Genomic DNA, 13231 nt, shown 5'->3' with positions numbered 1-13231 from the left:
CCCCACTCCTGGGGAAAAGATATTGCAAAATCCCCATTCCCACCCCACTCCTGGGGGAAGGATACTGCAAAATTCCCATTCCCTCCCCACTCCTGGGGGAAGGATATTGCAAAATCCCCATTCCCACCCGACTCTGGGACCAGCCAGAGGTTGTATTTGCGGGTTCTCCGAACTGCTCAACATTTCCGCTACCGGTTCTCCAGAACCTGTTAGAACCTGCTAGATTTCACCCCTGCCTCTACCTTTTCAGACAAACGGGTTATCCGATCTATTCATCATCAGGGATTGCCCTGGATAGGTTCCAGCCCCCAGAGTTTGCAAACAAAGCAGGACAAATTTTTCTCTGGGCACCTATCCAGAAGTACAGGGCAACCTTTAATGCAGAAAAAAAAGAGTTTGGCACTGCCAACCCCAGCGTGAGCAAACTTTGGAAAACTTCTGTTTTTCTTCCTTAATGCAAAATTGGGGAGGGGCTGTGCGTGCAAATCATCCCCTGTGCTTGGAAATCCAGCTTTCGGGATCAGCAAGCCTCCTCTGCCAGCACAGTCTACCTTTCAGACCGGATCAGGAGAAAATCGCCTTTACGGTGTCAAAAATTTTATACCGACCTGAAGGTTATTGCAATGATGACTGTAAACATTGGCCTGAGCTAGATTTAAGTCACGGTTGTTTCGCCTCGTTGATAATTTTAATTTTAGCTTGGGGGGGGGGTGGAATTGTTTTATAAACAAAGTTTTTATTCTTTCTTTGTTTGAGGACAAAAAGGATGATATAAAAAAAAAGGAAGGAAGACAGTTGGAGAGTATTTATTAAAACAATCAAAAGAAGGTCTCAAAAGGGGATCACGTGACCCCCGAGACATTGCAACTGACGTAAGTACATGCCAGTTGCCAAGAGTCCGAACTTCGATCATGTGAATAGGGAGTTGCTGCAATGGTCGTAAGTGTGGAAAAACGGTCGTAAGTCGCTGAAAAAGTGAATGGTCCCTAAACAGATGGTTGTAAGTCAAGGACTCAGCCTGTAGTTGCTTTTCGGAGTCCCGCGCAGTTCTCACTGAGGAGAAGCAAGCAGGCAAAGCGAGGAAGAGATTCTAGCTTTCCGTTAAAATTTCCATTTTAATTACGGTAGACGAAAATATCCAAGTTGTGGTCTTGTATTAAGTGTGCTTCTTAGACACAACGGATGTTGCTGCAAATCCGTGTTTCTCAAAATTGGCAACTTTAAGAGTGAGTGGACAAACCCCCAGAATTCCCCAGCCAGCACGGAGGTCCTTCACTTGGGTAGGTGGTTCTTTAATTCGGGTAATATTTCCTGCTTTGATTGTTTGTCTGGTGTTAATCCCTGCTTATCTAGGCATAAGCTGCAGGAAAGGATATGTATATAAAGCTATAGTGAAGGGAATGAAGAGAGCTGTTTTTTAACCTTAGAACGATGTTTCTCAGACTTGGTAACTTGGTAACTTTAAGTAGGACTTCAATTCCCAGAATTCCCTAGCTAGCACAGGAGGACTTCAACTCCCAGAATTCCGCAGCTAATTTAAAGTTCCTGGGATTGTCATTTACGGAACAGTTTTAAAGCATGCAAAAAAAAATTAAAAAATCCTCTATTGCCCCGTTGTATAATAGCCTGACGTTTTTTTCCAAAATCTTTGACGATTTTGGCTTTCTTGTTTGGTTTTTTTTTAAAAAAAGAAACCTCCCTAAATATCTTTAATTTATCCCCTTTAGAAGGAACGACCCCGTTCACCCTTGACGTTAGCGGGAATGAAAAATTACGTTCTTTGCAGCCACTGGTAACTTTTATTACCGATTATTATTTGTGGCAGAGTACAGAGGCAGCCAGATAGGATCTGGGATAGACACGAGGTTGTGGCTTGTTGGGAGTTTACGGGGATATTAATATTATTATTTCAAGAGGCGAGCTTGTCCTTGTGGGACAAGCCAATGCTGACTCTTCTGGAATGTACTCCCATAAATAATGCAAGAAAAACTCACGGCTGGTAATGATGGAGGGGAGGACAAACATATCAGACCTGAGGCCTCGTTTTATTTTTATAGCAAAATTCACATTAGTGCCAGGTTTGCAATCTTCCGGCTGCAACTGAGACAATAACGAAGGGAGAAAAATAATAATAATAAAAGTGGGGGCTAAAGACATCCGTTTCAGCTTTCCAATCAGTAAGATTAAAGGGCCAAAATGTCATTCAAATAATTTAAATTTAAATGAATTTATTCAAATGATTATTTCATCTGGCTTTATTTATACCGTAATGGTTTATAATGGTTTTTACAACCTCCTAACTGGACAGCTCTACATTTCCAAACTTGGCCACTTTTATGATGGGTGGACTACAACTCCCAGAATCCCCGAGCCATACATGCTAGGGAATTATGGGAATTCTGAAGTCTACGCATCTTAAACTGGTCAAGATCAGGAAACTGCGCTGAGCCGTCATCCAGATTTTACAAGCCAGCACAAAACGCGAAACCAAGTCCGTTCCTAGTACTTCATCCCAGCAAGCTTTTCAAGCTGTTATAGGTGGTCCTCAACTTACGACCACAACGGAGCCCCAAATTTCTGTCACTAAGCGAGACGTTTATAAAGTGAGGTGTGCCCATTTTGCTTTTCAAAGATTACCTGTATTTTTTCCAATCAATAAAATTCCTTCTCAATTGAGATGCAAAGATGCCACGTTATATACAAGAATTGAGTGACACGGTGAAAAATTATTATTTTTCTCGGTCCAACTCGTAATCGGTTGCATGGGTCCCGTCCGATGCTGGAAAAAACCCATTAGGAACTTTGGGCAAAATTATTTTCTCCAAGCTTTTTCCCCTTCAAGTTTTCTCCGTTTCCCATCTCAAATGTTGCAACGCTGCTCATAAGGATAGTAAAACACAGTATTTAAAAATCTACAGGCCACTTTCATAAAAGCAGCTGAAATAATGGCAGAAATTTTATAACGTTCATGAAGAGCAGCACCGAAGGATGAATTTATTTTTCCCCAAAAGCTTCTGCGTCTATCATAAAGCAAATTTTAGGGTTTTTTTGTTTATTCTCCCCGCTCTCCACCTTAAAAAGAAGGAACTTATTTAATTGCCAGTTGGCACAGAAACAATGAGAGCAAACCTGGGCTGAAGCCACGTTGCTTTAAAAAATAAAATAAAAAATAGGATTATTGCATTTGAAATAATGGAATAATTATTCTCCTGATGGAAATAATGCCGTAGAACAGAATTTTGCCGTCTTTTCCTTTATGGGTCATAGAGAACACATATTTTTCCCCCCCATGACAAACTGTCTTGTTTACATTTTTGTCCTCTTCCTTGGAAATGCCACAACGAAAGAGAAGGACGTGGACGTCAGCCAAAGGGGTTATTTACAACACAGTAAAACCGCAAGAGAAAAAACTCCCGTCCAACTTTTGCTTCGGGGTTAGACAGGGCAAGGGAGAACGTGCTAGTAAGCTCAGCAGCCGTGAGTTTTTACAGATCTCTTGGATCCCGGGAGTGGATGCTACAATCATGTGAGTTACGCAACCCAACATCGCTTTAAAAAAAAAACGAAAAGCCAGTTTCACCCGAGCGAAAGACATCCTAACTTCTGCATTTTCTTGGAGAACTTAGAAAAAGATGCAGCTTACACTGACTCCTCACTTACAACGTATTTGCTTAGTGACGTTTCCCAAGCTACCGTGGTGAAAAACAACGGTTTACGAACGGGCCTCAAACTTACGACCGTGGCTGCATCCCCGTGGCCATGTGGTCAAAATTTTGCCGCTTGGCAACCCGTATTTATGATGGTTAGTGTCTCCTGCGGTGATGGGCATCTGAGACCTTCCTAGCTGGCCTCCGACAAGTTAATGGGGGAGCTGGGTTCGCTTAACAACCATATGACTCACCTAACAGTGTCCATGATTTGCTTAAGAACTGTGCCCCCCCCAAAAAAAGATCATAAAATCAGATGGGACTCAGTTAGCCACTGTCTTGCTTAGCAACGGACCCCGATTTTGGTCACGTGTGAAGGACTAACTCTATTCCTCAAGGCTAAAGAGAGATTGCAGGACTAAATCCATGCAGCTACTGAACCACCGAGACTGGTTCCCACGGTATGGAAAATGACCCATCGTGGTTTCCACAATGCAACGCGTGCGAATCCACAGCGTGGATTCACACACCACCGCAAACCCCAAACCAAAACAAACCATGACGGAGCCGAAGATGGTCAGAAGCACCGATGACAAAAAAAACCAACCTTTCTAAACTCTCGGCTGAAATTTTTTACACATCCCCCCCACCCCTGTCGCTTTCCCTCCTCTCCTTTTTATAAGCGGTTGCAAATACACACAAGATACTCCAGGTGTTCCTATTTGAAGACAGCCCAGAGAATGTCACACACACACACACCAGTAACTCACAAAGAAACCAAGCTCTCAGGCGAGACTCCTCTTCTCCGCTGGCGAGAGGAAACGCACAATTGTTTGACACGGTGCTCTAAGCCCGAATAAAACACCCACTCTTTCCTCTTCGATTGTAACCACACACCTGCAGTACACAACAACCGGCTGACTTTCAAAACGCGGGAGAAGCAAGCTGCAAGTTGACCTTCTTTCAACCACGTGCTTAAAAGAGGCTTCCGTCGGCAATTAATAGAATAGAACAACAAGAGTCGGAAGGGACCTGGGAGGTCTTCTAGTCCAACCCCCTGCTTAGGCAGGAAACCCTACACCACTTCAGACAAATGGTTATCCAACGTCTTCTTAAAAACTTCCAGTGTTGGAGCATCAACAACTTCTGGAGGCAAGTTGTTCCCATGGTTAATTGTTCTCACTGTCTGGAAATTTCTCCTTTAGTTCCAGGTTGCTTCTCTCCTTGATCAGTTTCCACCCATCGCTTCTTGTCCTGCCCTCAGGTGCTTTGGAGAATAGCTTGACTCCCTCTTCTTTGGGGCAGCCCCTGAAATATTGGAAGACTGCTATCATGTCTCCCCTGGTCCTTCTTTTCATTAAACTAGACATCCCCAGTTCCTGCAACCGTTCTTTATATGTTTTAGCCTCCAATCCTCTTGGTTGCTCTTCTCTGCACTCTTTTCTAGAGTCTCCACATCTTTTTGACATGGTGGCGACCAAAACTGGATGCAGGATTCCAAGTGTGGCCTCACCAAAGCCTTATAAAGTGAAATTAACACTTCACGCGATCTTGATTCTATCCCTCGGTTGATGCAGCCTAGAACTGTGTTGGCTTTTTTAGCAGCTGCTGCAAACTGCTGGCTCGTATTTAAGTGATTGTCCTCTAGAACTCCAAGATCCCTCTCACAGTTACTGCTATTGAGCAAGGTACCATTGAGCAAGGTACCACTGATTAATTGTACTAACTGTCAGGAAGTTTCTCCTTAGTTCTAAGTTGCTTCTTTCTTTGATCAGTTTCCACCCATTGCTTCTTGTTCTACCCTCAGGTGCTTTGGAGAATAGCTTGACTCCCTCTTCTTTGGGGCAGCCCCTGAGATATTGGAAGACTCCTATCATGTCTCCCCTAGTCCTCTTTTTGATTAAACTAGACATACCCAGTTCCTGCAACTGTTCTTCATACATTTTAGCCTCCAATCCTCTTCTCTGCGCTCTTTCTAGAGTCTCCACATCCTTTTTACATCGTGGCGACCAAAACTGGATGCCCTATTCCAAGTCTGGCATTATAAAGTGGTATTTCCTGGCTCACCAGAACTGTCTGCTGACCCCAATTTTACCCCCCCGACTCTGCCTTGCCTTGCCTCTGGGCTCCCCCTGCTCTTTCCCACTGACCCTTTCGCCTTCCCTTGACCAGGTAGTCCTCGACTTACAACCGTTCATAGTTCCAACTTGTGCCCGTTTTTCACACTTGTAGCATCCCCTTGATCACGCGATCAAAATTCCGACCTTTATTAAACTGGCTCATCTTTACAACAGTTGTAGGATCCTGTGGTTTTCCCCCTTTTGCCGCCTTCTGACCAGCAGAGTCAATAAGGGAAGAGGATTCACTTAACGACCGTGGTACTAACTAAATAACGGCAGAGTTTCCCTCGACACCTGTGGCGAGAAAGGGGGCAAAACTCAAAAGTCGCACTTGTCAGCAGAAATGGTGGTTGTGGCCGGGAGTCGAGGACTACGACGGTGTATTTCTACCCAAGTCACCACGGGAAGTTGAAAAAAACAACCCCCCCCACCCCCAAAATATTTCAGCCCCTTCTCACACTCTGCAATGAACGACAAAGTCCCAACGGGAAGCGAAGCCGTCTACGTATCGCCATGTCTTTTACGCCTCGTCGTAACTCTTGCGAACGCGAGGTTTCCTTTTGTTCCCGTTCTAATTTATTTCTAACCCTCAAGGGCTGTAAAAATAAAAAATAAAAAATATCTCCGGGGAAGCAGGTGAAAGCAAATCTGTTTGGCTCTCAAAAGGCGGGCGAGGGGGTTGCCTGGCACACCTGAGCTTCAGAAGTAAAACTCAACAAACCCACCCACCCCCGTCCTTGCAACTTATTCCCGGGTGCCCCCCTGACAAACCCACGCAGTGCCCCCCGCTGCCCGACGATGCACGCTTTCGTCTGGCTTGCACAATTGACACCACCAAAGTTGTGTCACACACACCCAACCTCCTGCCCTGGGTCAGTCCTCGAGTGCCTTAGGGGGCAGAAGGCCTGCCTATCTGTCTGTCTGCCTGCCTGTCTCTCTCTCTCTCTAGCCCAGGGTGCCCATTGCAAAGCCGGCATTGCTAGGAATCTGGAAGACAGAGAGAGAAGAAGAAGAGGAGAAGGAAGAAGAAGAAGAAGAAGAAGAAGAAGAAGAAGAAGAAGAAGAAGAAGAAGAAGAAGAAGAAGAAGAAGAAGAAAGCCAGAAGGAGGAGGAGGAGGAGGAGAAGAATAAGAGGAAGAGGAAGAAGAAGAAAAAGAAGAAGAGGAAGAAGGAAGCCAGAAGAAGGAGGAGGAGGAGGAGGAAGCCAAAAGCAAAGAAAAAAATAAAATGAAAACCAGAAATGTTTTATATATCCGAGAGAGAGAGAGAGAGAAGAAGAAGAAGAAGAAGAAGACGAAAAGAAGAAGAAGAGGAAGAGGAAGAAGAGGAAAAGGAAGAGGAAGAGGAAGAAGAAGAAGAAGAAGAAGGAGAAGGAGGAGGAGGAGGAGGAGGAAGAGGAAGAGGGGGAGGAGGAGGAGAAGAAGAAGGAGAAGGAGGAGAAGAAGAAGAAGGAGAAGGAGAAGGAGAAGGAGAAGGAGAAGAAGGATGCCAGAAGAAGGAGGAGGAGGAGGAAACCAAAAGCAAAGAAAAAAATAAAATGAAAACCAGAAATGTTTTATATATCCTCTTAAGAGAGAGAGAGAGAGAGAGGGAGGGAGAGGGAGAGAGAGAGAGAGAGAGAGAGAGAGAGAGAGGGAGGGAGGGACCCTCTTAAAACTCACCTGGTGGGCCATCCACAAAGACCCACCGGACGATGCATCTCGGTCTTTGCAAGACATCAAACAGCTACGGCTGCCTCCTGGAAGCAGGTCGTGATCTCCCCACCCAGGCATCTCAGGGTGAAGCCAGACTGGCGTGACTCACACCCGCAGCCCTGTGCCCCGGGTGCTAATTGCTCCAGAGCCAAGGAAAAGGGACGTCGGGGAGGGTAAAGGTGTGTGTGTGTGTGAAGGCGGTCCATCCGTCACATGGAGATTCCCTGCAGAGACCCCCCTCCCCTCCACGCGTCCTTCCCCCTCCCCAAAAGCCTGGAAATGCAAGATGTGAGATCAAACCCCCGGCGGGATTTTGACACATCCTAAGCAGTGAGTCATCTTCCCCCCCCACCTCTCCCTCCCTTCCTCTTTTCGACTGATGGAAATTCGTGGGAAGGAAAGAGGGGGAAGGAAGAGGAAGTTGACCCTCCCCAACCCACCACCACTACCTCACTCTGGTGTTTTCGGCCTCTGCTCCGTGCACGCAGAGCGCTGGGTCTCAAACCGGCCACTGGAAAACATTGGAATCGATCTATGATGGTGTTGAGATTCGGGGTGTGTGTGGTGTCTGCCAGATGTTCGGGGTGTTCGAGGGCACGAATCCCTTGCTGCCAGTCTAATGAAGAGAAGGAGAAGGGGTGGGGGGGACATGACAGCAGACTTCCAGTATTCGAGGGGCGGCCACCAAAAAGAGAGAGAGAGGGTGGGGTGGTGGGGGGGCTCCACCTCTTCTCCAAAGCACCTGAAGGCAGGACTAGAAACAATGGACGGAAACTCATCCTGAAAACTCAATTCCAGAGAAGCAAGCTGTAGCTAAGGAGAAATTTCCTCACGGTGAGGTCAATTAATCAGTGGAACCGCTTGCCACTAGAAGTCATGGGTGCTCCATCACGGGAGGTAATAATAATAATAATAATAATAATAATATCAGAGTTGGAAGGGACCTTGGAGGTCTTCCAGTCTAACCCCCTGCCTAGGCAGGAAACCCTACACCATTTCAGACAAATGGCTATCCAACATTTTCTTAAAAATTTCCAGTGTTGGAGCATTTACAACTTCTGCAGGCAAGTCGTTCCACTTATTAATTGTTCTCACTGTCAGGAAATTTCTCCTTAGTTCTAGGTTGCTTCTCTCCTTGATGAGTTTCCACCCATTGCTTCTTGTTCTACCCTCAGGTGCTTTGGAGAATAGCTTGACTCCCCCTTCTTTGGGGCAGCCCCTGAGATCTTGGAAGGTTGCTATCATGTCTCCCCTAGTCCTTCTTTTCATTAAACTAGACATACCCAGTTCCTGCAACCGTTCTTCATATGCTTTAGCCTCCAATCCTCTTGGTTGCTCTTCTCTGCACTCTTTCTAGAGTCTCAACATCTTTTTTACATTGTGGCGACCAAAACTGGATGCAATATTCCAAGTGTGGCCTTACTGATAAAGTGGTATTAACACTTCACGTGATCTTGATTCTATCCCTCTGTTTATGCAGCCCAGAACTGTGTTGGCTTTTTTGGCAGCTGCTGCACACGGATGGCTCATATCTAAATGGTTATCCACTAGGACTCCAAGATCCCTCTCACCGTTACTACTATTGAGCAAGGTACCACATATACGGTACCTGTGCATTTTGTTTTTTTGGCCTAAATGACCTTACTTTTTTCACTGTTGAATTTCATTTTGTTAGATAGCACCCAATGTTCAAGTCTGTCAAGATCTTTCTATATCCCGAGCCTATCTTCTGGAGTGTTGGCTATTCTTTTAAAACAAGGTTTTAAAGAAGAGTTTCGGAGCCGCCGTTGGTCTAAAGGGTCTCCTGCCTGAACAAGGGGTTGGACTAGAAGACCTCTAAGGTCCCCTCCAACTTTATTATTCTCTTATCCCCCACGGTCCAGAATCTGAGGGGGCTTCCACAGAGAAGAGGGGCTTCTCCAAAGCACCAGAAAGCAGGAGAAGAAACAATGGATGGAAACTAACCAAGGGGAGAAACAACCTGGAATTAAGGAGAAAATTCCTAGCAGTGAGAACAATTAACCAGTGGAACGGCTTGCCACCAGAAATTGTGGGTGCTCCATCAGTTTTTAAGAAGAGGTTGGATAGTCATTTGTCCAAAGGGCATAGAGTCTCCTGCTTGAGAAAGGGGTTGGACTAGAAGACCTCCAAGGTCCCTTCCCGCTCTGTTATTCTACATATTAGCTGAGGGTGGGTTGCCTGAACTGTGAGACGGGCGGTAAATATAAATTATTTTTACATTCAACAAATGTTTGTGGCCGCCCGATTCACACAGAGGCGACCGTAACATTAAAAAAAACACCACAACATAATCAATAATACAAAAACACTAGTCCACCGCCTGCGAGCAGAGACACAATCAAATTAACCCCTGAATTGGCTTCAGGGCAGAGGTAAAAATCCAGCAGGTTTTGACAGGTTCGGGAGAACTGGTAGCGGAAACTTTGAGCAGTTCAGAGAACCAGTAGTGGAAATGTTTTTTTATTTAGTTTAACAGGAAAAAAAAACACAGTATCAAATCAATCAAAACGATTTACAACGTGCTGCATGGATGTTAACAGATCTTGTGTATTCACAAAATAAACATCTCTTTCATACATATATCTTATATTAACTTTTCTAACATATCTTTCCATCTAACCAATGATAAAATAAATCCCATATTTTATATTATTGCTTATCTTCTTGTTCTCTAATTTCAAATGTTAATTTACTAATCTCCTCAGCAGTGGAAATTTTGAGCAGTTCGGAGAACCGGTAGCGGAAATTTTGAGTAGTTTGGAGAACTGGCTGGCCCCAAAGTGGGGTGGGAATGGGGATTTTGCAGTATCCTTCCCCCAGGAGTGGGGTTGGAATGGAGATTTTGCAGTATCCTTCCCCTGGAATGGGATGGGAATAGAGATTTTGCAGTATCCTTCCCCCAGGAGTGGGGAGGGAATGGGGATTTTGCAGTATCCTTCCCCCAGGAGTGGGGAGGGAATGGGGATTTTGCAGTATCCTTTCCCTGGAGTGGGATGGGAATAGAGATTTTGCAGTATCCTTCCCCTGGAGTGGGGAGGAAATGGGGATTTTGCAGTATCCTTCCCCTGGAGTGGGGAGGAAATGGGGATTTTGCAGTATCCTTCCCCTGGAGTGGGATGGGAATAGAGATTTTGCAGTATCCTTCCCCTGGAGTGGGGAGGAAATGGGGATTTTGCAGTATCCTTCCCCCAGGAGTGGGGAGGGAATGGGGATTTTGCAGTATCCTTCCCCTGGAGTGGGATGGGAATAGAGATTTTGCAGTATCCTTCCCCTGGAGTGGGGAGGAAATGGGGATTTTGCAGTATCCTTTCCCTGGAGTGGGGTGGGAATGGGGATTTTGCAGTATCCTTCCCCTGCCACGCCCACCAAGCCACGCCCACAGAACTGGTAGTAAAAAAAATTGGATTTCACTGCTGCTTCAGCGTATCCCGAGCCGGCTAAAAAAAAAAAAAAAACAACCCACATTTTTGGAGGGACCTTTCAGCAAAGCAACGGCATGGGGGCCAACCGTTCCTCAGAGGGAGTTATTTTTTCCCACGGAGACGGGGCCACCGCCAAGAAGGCCCTTTTCCTGCCTTCCCACCTAATCTTTGGATCCAGATTTTGGCCAGCTTGACGCATCTGAGATTAAATAACTTCGGGGAATGAAATATAGGATAGACAGGACGTGTGTTCCAGACGCGAGAGGCACATTTCCGCACGGGGATACAGAACAAGTTCTAAATTTTTACAATTTAGATGTTTTACAACGTTCTCCCTCCCCTGCAACCCACACCTGCTGCCCCCCCACCCCCCCGGAGACCTTCCATTTACACCTCTGATTCTTTCTGCGTTAATGTGCCAATTTTATCTCATTTATGATAAACTCCACCTGTTTTCCAACATGTTCGGGCCTCCTGTTTCTGGGGACGGGGGTGGGGAGGGAGTAAAAACACACACACACACACAGAAAAGTGGGTTTTTATGTTCTCGCTATGTTATCTTCCCAACCCCCAGCCATGTATCCCTTGGTTTCGTCTTATTTTAAACGGGGAATTTAACTAATTGGTGCCAGCCGGAATGCCAGCAAAACAGGCTTAAAAATAAGATCCTTCCCTAAAGCTTGAGCTGAGCAGAAAAATAGACTTTTTCAGTGCAGCTGGCTTGTAAGAGTTTTAAATGCGCCAGGAGAATTCCTTACTGGGAAATTAGCGTGGGGACAGATCACAGCCCCTCTCTGTCCATTAGATAAACCACCTTTGAAGATGGTTCAAATAACAAGCGAAGGAAACCACGAGACCAGCACGCAGCAGATAAGCAGGGATTAGCACCAGACAAACAATCCGGGCGGAAATACCGTACTCAGGAGATTATCAAGGAGAAAAACCACATCCCACCAACATTGTGTAGGGCAAGCTCCTGTATATCAACGGGAAGAAAAGCCCATACTTCCTCACACACTGATGATGTTACCTAGATGAGTCATGAAACTTCTGCAAAAAAAACCAACCACCATCAAGCTCAGAGAGAACCAAGGACCCCACAGTCCTCCTCTCCCCCTCCCCTGCTCCCTCCTCCTCCAACCCCATTCCTTCTACCACTGATGAGGTTACCTAGTTGGGTAATGAAACATCTGAACCAAGTTCAGAGAGAACCAAGGACCCACAGACCTTCCTCCTCCTCCTCCTCCTCCTCTCCCTTCTCCCTCCTCCTCCAACCCCACTCCCTTCTGGCACTGATGATGTTACCTAGTTGGGTAATGAAATGTCGCCGCGAATTGAAAACATATTTGTTTATTCGCGCGGGGCTAGCTTAAACTTTTAACTGTTTAGTTTTTAAATTTTAAATTCTATTTATGTTTTAAATTGGGGTTTTTAGATTTTAAATATTTTAATTTCTCGGCCAATTGTGTAATAAGTTTCCTAATTTAGTTTTAAATTGTATATTGTGTATGTTTTTTAGCCTGGCTGTACACCGCCCTGAGTTCTTCGGGAAAAGGGCGGTCTAGAAATTCAATAAATAATAATAATAATAATAATAATAATAATAATAATAATAACAACAACAACAACAACAACAACAACAACAACAAAGAAAGCCACCCAGCTCAGAGACCTCCAAGCATTTTCTACAATTTCTTACCAGAATTTTTTCAACTACCGTGAAACACAACGCAGGAGGTTGGTTGCCCGGTTGAAACCGCAGGGGGCAATCCGTGATAGACAATGCCAGATGACGGAAAATCTGACCTTGGTCAAGAGGTTATTTTCGCTTCTCGGCCACATCCTGTAGGGACACCACGTTGTGAAAACGGAGGAGGCCGGCAGCTGATTGGAATATGGATTTGATTTTAATTTTGAAGGAGGGGCAGCAGCATTAAAGAGCATTAGCTATGGATGACTTCTGAATTCAGACCTATTTTAAAAAGGTTCTAATCTGGTACGAATGACCCGTCCGTTATCCCTGAATAGTTCAAGAATGTCACGAGAGGAAAACATTGCCCAAGGAATCAATTATTTTTGGGCCATTCTAGAGCTTCCTTCCTTCCTTCCTTCCTTCCTTCCTTCCTTCCTTCCTTCCGTCCGCCTCCCCTTTTCTTCCTTCCTTCCTTCCTTCTTCCTTTCCCTTCCTTTTCTTCCTTCCTTCCTTCCCCATTCCTCCGCTCCCTTCCTTCCCGCCTGTCTGCCTCCCCTTTTCTTCCTTCTTTACTTCTTCCTTCCTTCCTTCCTTCCTTCCCTCCCTTTTCGTCCTTCCTTCCTGCCTGCATGCC

At 45.5% G+C, this 13231-nt stretch overlaps 1 protein-coding gene across 6 annotated transcripts in view; it reads right to left on the bottom strand.

Moving 5' to 3' along the window:
* PITPNM2 (phosphatidylinositol transfer protein membrane associated 2) overlaps positions 1 to 13231 on the bottom strand; it is a 116437-nt gene that overhangs the window by 86903 nt on the left and 16303 nt on the right. The window contains exon 1 of one of the 6 annotated variants that reach the window (XM_058158370.1): positions 7911 to 8044. The exons of 4 other annotated variants lie outside the window; for them this stretch is intronic. The gene's annotated coding sequence lies outside the window, so the exon portion shown is untranslated. Of the gene's footprint in view, positions 1 to 7428; positions 7674 to 7910; positions 8045 to 13231 lie in introns of those variants that run through there. One more of the 6 variants, XM_058158367.1, reaches the window with a different exon arrangement.

This window comes from Ahaetulla prasina, chromosome 15 (assembly GCF_028640845.1).
Source record: "Ahaetulla prasina isolate Xishuangbanna chromosome 15, ASM2864084v1, whole genome shotgun sequence".
In the NCBI taxonomy this organism is placed as follows: domain Eukaryota; kingdom Metazoa; phylum Chordata; class Lepidosauria; order Squamata; family Colubridae; genus Ahaetulla; species Ahaetulla prasina.
The sequence above is the reverse complement of the archived record's forward strand: the minus strand, read 5'-3'. Positions and strand labels throughout refer to the sequence as shown.